This window comes from Neomonachus schauinslandi, chromosome 4, assembly GCF_002201575.2.
Source record: "Neomonachus schauinslandi chromosome 4, ASM220157v2, whole genome shotgun sequence".
In the NCBI taxonomy this organism is placed as follows: domain Eukaryota; kingdom Metazoa; phylum Chordata; class Mammalia; order Carnivora; family Phocidae; genus Neomonachus; species Neomonachus schauinslandi.
Genome location: NC_058406.1, coordinates 91,377,378 through 91,389,792, shown reverse-complemented (window position 1 = coordinate 91,389,792; position 12,415 = coordinate 91,377,378).

Sequence of the window (12,415 nt, the reverse complement as noted above, 5' to 3'; positions counted from 1 at the left end):
CAGCTCCAGAAAAGAGAGCCCCCCCGCTGAGGTGGTGTTACTCAGGTGTCCTCTCCAAGGACACACACACGGAGCCTGCTGCCTGTCTCATCACGGGGTCACACCAAAACGAAGCAAGGGCTTAGGATGTGCCCTCGGCTGGACATTTCCAATAAACTTCTGGACATTCCTATCTGGGATGGATTTCTTCTTCCCATAACAAGGTCCTCCAGGCACCAGAAACCTCTCTGGTTCATTAGCTCCTTGGTTCCCCTGTAAATGTCAGAGTCGCCCTGTCTGTGGGAGCACAGCGATGTCTTTGAAGTGGCAGTGGCCATAACCAGCCCTGCTGCTGCCTTGCACATGGCAGGGTTGGGAGGACTCAGAGACAGTTGGACAACATCAGCCTCCCTGCACACTAATTACTCCCAGCTCCGCGGGAGGATGCCCCAGAGTGGGAGAGCAAAGAGGGCAATTGCTAAAAGTCAGAGGTCCTGAAACCAGGAAGCTTGTGGTGAGCAGGACCCCCTTCCCTGAGCAACTGGGAGAGATTTCTTCACCTCCGCGCTTGTCAGAGCACGGTTCCCAGGAGAGAAGAACCCACGGGTCAGTATTCCCCGCTAGTTCCCTTCTGGCCCAGTTTACACAGGCTTCTTTCTAGGTGTAACTGGCTCTTGAGCCAAAGGACGTGGTATGACGTCATCTCATGCAACTGCCCCAACAGCACCCCCAGCTGGGTTTACTATTATGCCCATTTTACGGAGGAGCAAACCGAAGCTCAGAGCTTTAGCCCAAGAACGCAAAATTAGGGAGTGGGAGTCAGGGATTCAAATCTGGGTCTGGGGGACTCCGAAGCTCTTGCTCTTCAAGGCCACTCAAGCTGCTGCTGGAATGTGCCTCCCAGGTCAAAAGAAGGGCTTGGCTCTGGCGAGGGTCTCCAGGGCAACTGTCCAGCGTCTGACTCCATCAACATCCTGAGATAATGCGAGCGGGAAGATTCTGGAATTTATAAACCTGCCATAAAATGCAGTCTCTGGAAGCCTGGGTGGCTCAGTCGGTTGAACGTCTGCCTTCGGCTCAGGTCATCCCAGGATCCTGGGATCGAGCCCCGCCTCGGGCTCCCTGCTCGGCGGGAAGCCTGCTTCTCCCTCTCCCACTGCCCCTGCTTGTGTTCCCTCTCGCGCTGTGTCTCTCTCTGTCAAATAAATAAAATCTTTAAAAAAAAAAAAAAAAGAAGGACTAGGAAAGACACAGAAAAGAGGAAATGAGGTGGGGGGACTTTCGGCCCAGTTACTCCCCATAACAGCATTTATCGAACACCTACAGTGCGCCAGGCACCCTCCCCAATAACCCCATGAAGTAGATATTCTTTTGGAGAGAAGGGTACAGGGTAGTGGAACGGTCATAAGTTTACAACTCAGCTCTTCTATTCAACCCCTGCTCTGCCATACGTCAGCTGGGGAGGTGGGCCTTGTGTCCACTTGATGGATACTTACTAGGGGTCACCATGTGATGGGCATTGTGCTCAAGACGAGAGCCTCAGTCTCTGCACTGGGAATCAGCCACAGGACAAGTGTGACAGTTCCCAGTTCCTCCATAGAGGAGCTGTCCACATGGCCTCCATGAGCACAGTCCCATGCTAATGGGTGTGGGGTTAGGTAAGCTGAGAGACCGGGGGATTTGAAGAGCATCCTGGGAATGGGCAGGGCCTGATTTTCTTTTGGGGGGATGTGCAGAGATGAAGCCGGCTCTGTGTTTACAGCAAACATTTAATGCAAAAAGGAGTGAGAGGGTCAGTACGCAGGCAGGAGCTCATGGACGACCTGAGCACCCACATTTGGACTATTAACCAAGTCCAAGGCCATGGGGACCCCTGAAGGGTTTAGCGCAGGAGAAGAGCATAGTCAGGTGTGCTTTGGAGTGGTCCACCACCGAGGGATAGTTAGTGTGCCTCATCAGGATGGGCATTAGAGTCATATATATAATTATCCTTAGAATTATTAGAATGATAATTATGATTATTCTGTGAAAAGCATCTTTGAGTACAGCTTTCGTACTTGCAAACGGGAGCAAGGTCCCAGCCCACCAAGCTGCAGAGCGTGGCCCAGGTCCCTGTGCGTGCTAACCTCTGAAAAACCGCCCAGCCCCCTTCATCTCTGAGAAATACGCGGCTAGTTTCTCTTCTCTTACTAGGACTTGGTCAGAGAAGCGCAGAGAAGAGCCCTCCTCCTCCCTCTGTGTTCTGCTGCTACAAACCCAAAGGATTAATGGGGGGGACTGTGGTCTGTGAGTTACCGTGAGAAGGCAAATGGTTGTTGGCCAGTGCCTGAAAGAAGAGTAAAGCCACGGAGCTCCAGAATCCCTTAACCGGATGAGCCTTGTAAACGCTCGGGGGAAAAAACTCAGGATGGTCTGAACATGACGTTGATGGAGCATCATAGCCGACAGCCATGAGGTGGCTGCCCACGTGGCGGGTCAGGACCCGCAGCCGGGGCCTCACGGACAGGAAGGGGGTGTTATTCCTAACCAGTGTTGATTGAACAGGGCAATCAACAGAAGCTCTATGGGAACAGTCAGCTGAAGCTTCATATGGGGTGATAAATCTGAGCTGGCCAATTCCCCACTTAAGTAAGTTAGCCGCATCCTCCTGGAGAGCCCCCTCTTCTCATTAAAAAATAATCCTTCAATTTCTGAAGCTTCAGAGAGAGTATGTGGGTGATTGTTTTAATACCATTCTTTAACCCAGGCTCTTTCATGCATTTGAAACATTTCATTAAAATAAATATAAACACAATTAAAAACAATTATTTTGGCGGCAGACTGGGACCTTCATCAGCAAAGGGACATTTGCGACTTCCCTCTCTTTCTCTCCCACGTAAGATTCAGCAACTGAACATGCCTTTTCTTGAGGAGCAAGAATAGCAGGGTATGGAGAGACACAGCTGGGTTTCTGAAGGTAGGAGGGTCTCAGGAAGCAGGGCCTGCCCGGGGTCACTGCAGCCGATAAGCCGCTGCATGGCACAGGTCTGCCCCTTGCCTGCCTTCGGGAAGAAGGGCTCCTCGCCCCCCACTTCAAGCTGTCCTGCCTAGAGGTGGGAAGAGTCCCAAGAATGGATTAGGAACAGGCAGGAGCAGGGCTGCTTGTGGCAAGGTGAGCAGAGACACACCTAGTCTTCTACCAGAAAATGCTAAGGCTGGGGAAAGAACTCCTGGGCCGTCTTTAGCTCCATTTCCTCCATCCACCTCCACCCCTCCCAGCTACCTCCTGTCCTATTCTTGCAGGGAAAAGAGACAAACTAGAGGCCCTTCTAAGTATTCTATCCAATGGGAGCTTGGCCTACGACTCCTGCCTATGATGAGAAACTAATTCAGGAAAGACGGAGGCCAGTGCTGGTTGGTCGGAATGGCTGCCGAGAGAATCGTACTGAGGCTGAGCCTGAAGCCGCCTTGGGGCTCTGTGGGAAAGGGTGCCAGCATTGATTGGTGATGTCTGCCATGGGTACAGGTTGGGAAATACGGCACTAGTGCCATGTATCTTCTAACCAGGGGACCTACTCAGAAAGAATCGTTTTGTACTAGAAAATACCCACGAGATAACAACCCCAGGCTCAGGGTCAAGGGGCTTTCAACTCCTGGTCATGCTTTTGCCTCTCATTACAGAAATCAATTCCAGCAATGCCTTCCTTCCGCCTCTGGCTCAAGCCAATCCAGTCAGAACCAGAGTTCTTCCTTTGGGAGCTATGGGTTGTTGGTGCTGGAATGGGGTTAAGACTCATCAGTGGGTTCCCCTTTTCTAGTGGTTCAGGGAGTAAACTGCTTTATTTTTTTTTCTTATCTTTTTGGTAAAGAGACTGGGGCTGAACCCTAGAAACTCTGTCTCCTGGGATACCAGTCCTTTCTAGGGAGGCCCCCGCCCTGGCCATCCTGGGCAGAGGCTATGTGATGCATACACATGGACCGAGATGATTTCTACAGGCTCAGACTTCCCCCAAATGATGAGACACTCTTTACTTTTCCTCAGTTAATGTTTACCCTCTCAAAATGGTTCTTTTTAGCTCTGAGAAAAATAAGACCTAGCACCTTCAGGCCTCAAAGTCTCAAGGTCAGTAGTTCCTGCCAAGCCTATGCAAGTTCACATTGAGAATTGCTTTCCAAAGGTCAGTAACTGATTCCCTTTGGGAAACAGGGACTGGAGTGGCTGCAAAGGGTCAGCCATCCTAACAGAGATGTGCCTTATCCTCTCCATACAGCCCTCTGGTTCTAAATCAATTGCAGAGGAGGAGGCGGTCACACTGCCTTTGGGAACATCCTTCTGGAAGGGCACTATATCATGGATGAGCGGCATCTCTCTCTCTCTCTCTCTCTCTCTCACTTTCTCTCTCTCAGATGGGCTTTGAACAAGTTAACAGGCCCACCCTAAATAGAGTTTGGTAGATTCACAAAGCAGGTATGTGTCATTTGCAAAGCAAGTCCCTTGGGTACAAACCAGCTCAATCTGGAAAGAGGTTCAGTGTCCCCCTAGGGTACAGCCCAGAAAGGAGAGGTGTGACTGGACCCAGAAAACAAAGTGGGGCAGGATGTGACTTGGATAGAAGTTAAGGAACATGGGGCCGAAGATCATGACTGATGTGGGGAAATTAATATTATATTGCTAAGTGAAAAAAGCTGGAAACAAAATTCAATGTAATTCCATTTTGCGCATGTTGGGGGGGTGGGGGCTGTGTGTGTGTGCACATAGACACAAAGAAAAAGAAGGTTGGAAAAAAAGGAATTAAAATGTGAGCATTTCATCCTGACGAGCAAGAATTGCTAATGATGTTGACCTTGGTTTTATTCATTTGTTGGTCTTGGTGGTTCTTCTGTCTTCATACATTTCCACGCTTTCTAAGTTCTCGGTAGGAACATGTGTTCTTTTTGTAATAGAAAATGAAGTAAATGTTTCTTTAAAATAATTAGAAAGGGCGGAAAATGGAAAATATAAAATAACAAGAGTATTGGGATAATTTAGAGCTCTGCTCGGATCCTCATTCGGCCCGTCTAGCTGATGCCCTTGGAGAAACGATTTCTCTTCCCTGGGCCCCTGTTTCCTCTCCCTAACTCACCCTGCGCCTCACATGCTTAGAGAAGGCAGGGCTGTTGTTTTCGTGATGCTTGGTCGTTGTGTGCAGAGCAAGGGTGCTTAGCAGCCAGTGAAGGACGGTATGGCCCTAGGAAGGGATTTTGGGGTCTCCTCTATGAGACTGAGGTCTAGAGGGGGCAGACGGGAGGCAGCCTGGGGGAACCCCAGAAGTGGTCCTGCTGGGAGGTGCCCACACTTGCTATCAAGTGCCCAGCAGTGCCTCCAACCCAGACACAGGGAGTGCAGAACAGCAGTGACCTTCCGGACTCCAGGGAGTGAGACTCCAGCCCCATCTATGGCCATGACTCATGTGAGCTGATGCTGAAGAGTCCAGGACACAGTCTCCAAACAGAACATTCTTTCTGAAGCAGCGTGTGTGCGCGCTTATGTGTGTGGGGTGTGTGTGTGTGTGTGTTTGCAAGCGGGGGGCCAAGCCAGACTGGGAGGGGCAGATAGATGAATGTGCCTGCAAGTTGGTGAGACCCACAGCCAAGAAAAGTGGCTGAGCCACCATGGCAGTGGCACATGGGACCCAGGGGGAAGCCAGGGCGGGGCTGAGCATGGCTCCAGGCCTTTGGGGACATCGCTCACCACGGGAAAGATAGCAACAACACCCAGCAGTGTGGCCCAGCAGCGCTGGCCAAAAGCAGCGATCCCGGCTCCCTTCTGCCACGTAAAACTTACGCCAAAGCGCTCAAGTTAATTTCAGCAAGAGGTCCCCAGGGCTCCCAACTGGGCACACAATTTCACCTTCTTAATGGCTCACCCGGCATCTTCCTCCTGTCCTAAGAAAAACAAGAAGAGGAACTGCCAGAATTTCTCAAGAAATTAATCAAAAACAGCATTAAGCGTCTCATGAATACGTAATAAGACAGTAATTTGCTCCTTTCTCAAAGGCAGACTTGGCGGCTGGGTACTTTCCCTCCGGGGCCTGCTCACCCAGGGGCCCTGGCTTCTGGGAGGAGGCGTTCTTGCCACCAGCGAACAGCAGCTATTCCCTCTCTAGCAAAACTGCAAAACAGCACATTCCTCCCCTGCCTCCCAGCCTCGGAGCCTGCTCCACAGACCTCATGCGCATCATGGGTGGCTCCTCCAAGAAAAACAAGAAGAAAATGCCTCCGTGTATCACAGGCACCCGAATACATCTTTCATGTATTCATTCTATGTTTCGCTTTCATGTTTGCATCCGTAACTCCTTTCTTGGATGGATGACAGACCAAACTAGAATCCAAGCATCTTAGAGCTGGGAGGAAAGCCAGAGAGGAGACAGCATCCCGGTGCCCAGCACAGCGCCCAGCACTTCACATGCAGTCATTTGATGGGTGAGAACATCAAGGCCCCGGGGAAATCGCAGGACCGGTCACAGTCACAGGCACAATGAAAACACAGGTCCGCTGCTCCCAACTCATTCCACCACGTTGCTTTCTTCAGTTCTGTTCAATAAACCAGAGCAAAGTGAGGAGGCAGCAATGAGTAAGACAGAGCCCCTGCCCTCAAGGGACTGGTGGGAAAGGCAAGGATATAAATGACTGTGATGTTAAATGATAATAAAACCTGTAAATAAGGCCACGAGAGGACACCACGCTCTCCAAACATCATTTGGTGATTGTTACACAAGCCCACCCAAGGATTACTTAATTACCTAGAGGAGAGATTTCTATTTGACTTGGCTATTTACCATTAAGGGCTCAGACTCTGTCAAGTTACATATTAACTTGCAGATCGTGTCCAGTAAAGATGTTAATAATTTCAGGGCGCCTGTCTGGCTCAGTCGGGAGAGCATGCAACACTTGATCTTGGGGTCATAAGTTCAAGCCCCACGTTGAGTGTGGAGATTACTAAAAAAACAAATAGATAGGGGCACCTGGGTGGCTCAGTTGGTTAATCGTCTGCCTTCAGCTCAGGTCATGATCCCAGGGTCCTGGGATCGAGCCCCGCATCGGGCTCCCTGCTCAGCGGAGAGTTTGCTTCTCCCTCTGCTCCCCCACAACTCATTCTCTCAATCTCCCTCTCTCTCTCTCAAATAAATGAATAAAAATCTTTAAAAAGTAAACAAACTTTAAAATATATATACAAAAAAATAAAATAAAATAAAATATATATACAAATAATTTCTATCAAATAGAAAAGATAATTTTCTTTTTCAAAGACTCATTTTATAATTGCCCTATAGGACATCAACCCGTTTTGTTTTATTTTTTAATTGTGGTAAAATACACCTAACATAATATGTTACCATTTTAACCGTGCCAAAGTGTACAGCTCTATGGCAGGAAGTACATTCATATTGTGGTGCAACCTTCACCACAATCCATCTCCAGAACTTTTCATCCTGCAAAACTCAGTGCCCATTAAACAATACCTCCCCATTCCTCCCTCCCTCGGGACCTGGCAACCACATTCCACTTTCTGTCTCCATGAATTTGACTCCTCTAGCCCTTCATATAAGTGGAATCGTATGGATTTGTCTTCTTGTGAGTGGCTTATTTTGTCTTCAAAATTCATGCATGTTGTAGCTGTATCGGAATGTCTTTCTTTTTTAAAGCTGAATAATATTCCATTATATGTACAACCCACAGCTTGCTTATCCATCCACCTGTCAATGGACACTTGGGTTGCTTTCACATTTTGGTTATCATAACTAATGCTGTGAATATGAGTGTACAAATATCTCTTCAAGATCCTGCTTTCAGTGCTTATGGATATATACCCAGAAGTGGAATTGTTGGATCATGTAATAATTCTATGTTTAATCTTTGAGGAACCACCATACTGTTTTCCACAGTAGCTGTACCATTTTACAATCCCACCAACAGTGCACAAGGGTTCCAATTTCTCCAGATCCTTGCCAATACTTGTTACTTCTTGGATTTATTTTGGGGTTTTTTTTTTGGTCCTAATGGGTGTGAGGTAGTATCTCATTGTGGTTTTGATCTGCATTTCCCTAATGATTAGTGATGTTGAGCATCTTTTCACACGTTTGTTGGCCATTGGTACATCCTCTTTGGAGAAATGTCTATTCAAGTTCTTAGCTCATTTTTAAAATCAGGTTGTATGGTTTGTTGTTGTTGACTTGTAGGAGTTCTTTATATATTCTGGATATTAACCCCTTATCAGATACATGATTTGCAAATGTTTTCCCCCATCCTATAGGCTGTCTTTTCCCTCTGTTGATAGTGTCCTTTAATGCACAAGTTTTTGGTTTGTTTGTTTGTTTGTTTTTAGATTGATTGATTGATTTTAGAGAGAGAGAGTGCAAGCCAGGGGAGGCGCAGAGGGAGAGGGAGAGAGAGACTCCTCAAGCAGACTCCCCGCTGATCATGGACCCCAACTCGGGGCTCCATCCCAGGACCCTGAGATGAAGACCAGAGCCAAAATCAAGAGTTGGACGCCCAACCTACTGAGCCACCCAGGTGCCCTGCAAAAGTTTTTAATTTTCATATAATGCAATTTATCTATTTTTTCTTTTGTTTCCTGTGCTAATGGTGTCATATCCAAGAAATCATTGCCAAAAGAAATGTCATGAAGCTCTTCCCTTATGTTTTCTTCTAAGAGTCTTTAGTTTTAGCTTTTACATTCAGGTCTTTGACCCATTTGAGTTCATTTTTTTATACTGTGTAAGGTGAGACTCCAACTTCATTCTTTTGCATGTGGATATTCAGTTTTCTCAATTCCATTTGTTGAAAAGACTGTGGAATGGTTTTGGATCTCTTGTCAAAAATCACTTGTCAAAAATACATATAAATATATATATACACACATATCATTTGGCCACATATGTAAGTTTTGTTTTTAATCTAGGAATTTAACCCAAACATTTCCTTCTAAGTGCTTATAAATACTCAGCTCCTCCAAATGCTCTCCAAACCAGCTTTGCCACCTTACTGGTTCCCTTATTCATGAGTTCCTAATGTTTGACACATGCCCTTTCCATGTTTTATGAAAGCCATGTTTTTAAATGTTTGAACATTAGGCTTTGACGGTAACGTACAAAGGGCTACACATGTCTGGGTGAAGATCTCCTTTGGTTGGGGGTTCAAAAACCTTTTCACCTCTGAGATCAGCCTTCTGATTAATGGGTGGACTTTTGGCAGGTAGAAATGGAGATCTGTGGCAGACATCAAAGACCCCAAGAACAGCAGGAAAGGTGCTCTCCTTCCTGTTGGCTTCCTTTCTTATGTGTCTTAGCCAGCAAAATCTAAGGGCCAACGCAGATGTGGTACTTGCACACGAGCAAGCCTAGGAAAAAAGCCCTTCCGGAGGGATCCCTATTACAGCTCCAGGATCGTGCAGCCCTTCCCAAACCCCCACCTCCAGCTGTCCCCCTTCCCCTACCCCACAAGAGGCTAGAAAGGTCCTGGGCCTTTCCTTCCACACTTCAGATTCATCTCCAATGCTGCCTTACCTGGGGAATCACATTTCCTGGCGTCTCAATCCCCCCACATGGCGCATCCGTGAAATATCTCCCTGACAGACTCTAAATGTTACCAGCATCAATCACAGGGATAAACAGCAAACAAGCCCAAGACAGGGCAGCCATCTCTGTTGGACCCAAAGTGGTATTAATCAGAAAACTTACTTCTGGCCACAGAGCACAAGCCCCGCAGCCCTCGAATCACCTTTGCTTTGGCAGGGAAAAGCAAGGCCCAAGAACTTGCAGCTCGTTTCCCTAGACGTTCTCCCGGAAGTCTCCAGGGAAGGCTGCTGGCGAAGCCCCTCTCTCGGGGTTCTTCACTCTGGAGGGTGCTTCTGCCCCTGGTTGAAGGGAAGGGTCAAAATTTAATGCTGAGACTTGTGTTTTCTGAAGATCTCAGGTATGCATGTTCCTTCTTGAGTTTTTGAGATCACACTGCTATGGTCCCCAGGCCTTCCTAATGCAAACTTCCTAGCCCCTGGTCATGGTGTCTTCTTGGGCTCTCGGTGGTCCCAGCAGCCTGCACTCGCCCGACACTCTGGATGTCCCAGCTTCTGACTAGCCGAGAGACCGTCACTGGCCTCACCTCTCCTCTCCTCCATGGAAATTCATGCACGGCAGGAACCAGGAGGAGGCTCAGCAGAGCCTGAGCCCCCCGTGCTGCTGGGCCCCTCGGCCCCCGCTTGCCCTCTCCTCCACCTATCCCCGAGCCTCAGCTGCCCAGACGCCCTGACTGAGGCCTCCGTATGGTCCAGCCCCTCAGCCTTGGCGGGGCCACTACAACTAGCAAAGGTCATCTCCCCCTTGGGGTCAGCAGGGCTACCTAAGGGACTAACCGAGGAAGGAGTGAGTGGGGTGGACAGAAACACAACAGTCTGGAAGCTGTCCGGGGTTGTCTGGACTCCTTTCAGGCTCAGTAACCTGCACGCACTGGGTGGGGATTGAGGGCAGGCGCAGGGGGCAGCCAGGCTGCACCTGATTCACCTTCACTAAGTAACCTTGGCTGAGTCACTCCACCTACTAAGCCGCAGCTTCCAAATCCGTAAGATGGTGCTGATGATAACATCTCATAAAGCCGCTGGAGAGTGAGAATAAAACACTTAGTACAGCACCGGGCAATGATCAGTCCCCAGCAAATGTTAACTATTTTTGGGGGGGGGTCAAGGGTGGATTTTGTCCTGTTTGTGTGGTTGTGTGGATATAAGAAATAGAAAGTCTTAGGGAAAGGACAAGGAAAAAGGCCAGAGAACTTGCTGCTGGTTTCCCTAGACATTCTCTTTGCTGATCGATGTTTCCACCAACTTGTAAAGGAGGTTAGTCCTAATTTCATATTCCCTTGTCCAGAGAGTGACAAACTGTTATCCCCTTAAAGTAATCCACACTGCTTTCAGATCGGCCCTTCTCTGCCTTGACAGATGGGATTATATTCATCTCGTCTCCCCTTTAGCAATTGAAAAGATCAATGAGACATTAGTCTCCTTGCTTCTGACTTTCTCCTGGGGCAAAATGCTGATGGTCCAGAATTAATGTGGCAATTGATTTACTGTGTGGTGTCTAAAGGCAGGCGGACAAGTTCTCCCACCAGTGGGAGGAGAGGTGGGGGAAGGCAGCCGTGGTCCACTTTATGGGACTGGCTCAGGGGACTGTGTTCTCTAAACTGGGGGAGAAAATAGTTTGCAGAGCAGCCGACTGATCTGGGACCTACATCCTAGCGACTGGCTGCCCCTAGCCTTGGAGTCCCCAGAGTCATGGACACTTTCAAGTTCTACGTCCTTGATGAGTTATTGACCTCTCCTCTCCTTCATCCATAGAGTGGGGATACAGATTCCCCATCACAGGATGATCGTGGGATCAAAATGAGGTAATGTGTGTGAGCAGGCATGCTTTGTAGATGTCAGTTTTTCATTTTCAGGTGCAAGAATAAAGACAGTGCTCTTGAATGAGAGAAACTGACCAAGTTTACAGATGTTAAAACCGAGGCCTAGAAAGAGGAAATCCATAACAGTCAGTAAGTTAGGAAGACCATCCACCATCTTCACTGCTATTGACACCTGAGATCACCACTGTTTCTACTGGTTCCTTGGGGGCTGGAGAAATGCACAGATGAAGGGGTGGAGAGGGTCAGTTTCCTGGGATCTCCAGAAGGGATTCCTTCTCTAACAGAACAGACATTTACTGAACACCTGCTGTGGGCCAGATGCTTTTCTAGGGACCATGGAGAGTGAGGACCACACACTCAAGTCTGAAAAGGCCTTGGCTGCGAGAGTTCGGTGTTTCTCTCTTGGTCCTCCTGCCCCCCTCTCTCTCATCTTCTCCTTCCCAGAAGCAGCTCTGCTGCCCCTGACAGGCCTGGGAGGGGACAGATGCTCCCCCTACTCCAAGTCCTCTCCTGAGAACTTGGTGCCCGGAAATGGCAGTGTTGACCCCAGGCTCCAGGCGGGGCCAGACATGCAGGCTGTCATGGGTGATGATCATTGGTCTGAAAAGTTTCTCTTTCTCGAAATAGAACGTGGGGCTTTTTTTACACTATCTACCTTATTTGCTGTATAGAACATAAGCTCCTTTCCTAGGGAAGCTCTGCTTGATTTACTAGCGCTCCCAGCATAGAGTTTGGTGAACCAGGACTGTGAAATCCATACGGAAATGGAACTGTAGACCAACAGTGAGACCACAGCATGAAGTTGGTGGTCACGCGGCCTCTGAGATGGCTCAGGATGCCCTTATTTCTGGGAGCACAAAGCAAAATGACCAATGCTCTCGAATTCCATACAGACAGGGCTCATGCAGAAGAAAAAGCAGAGAGCACTCCCCTCCCCTTTGCCAGGGAGCAGAAGGTTGCCCAGCTGCGGGGGGGGGGGGGGGGGGGGGGGGGCGCCCCTCCTGCAAAGCAAGTTCCCCCTCTG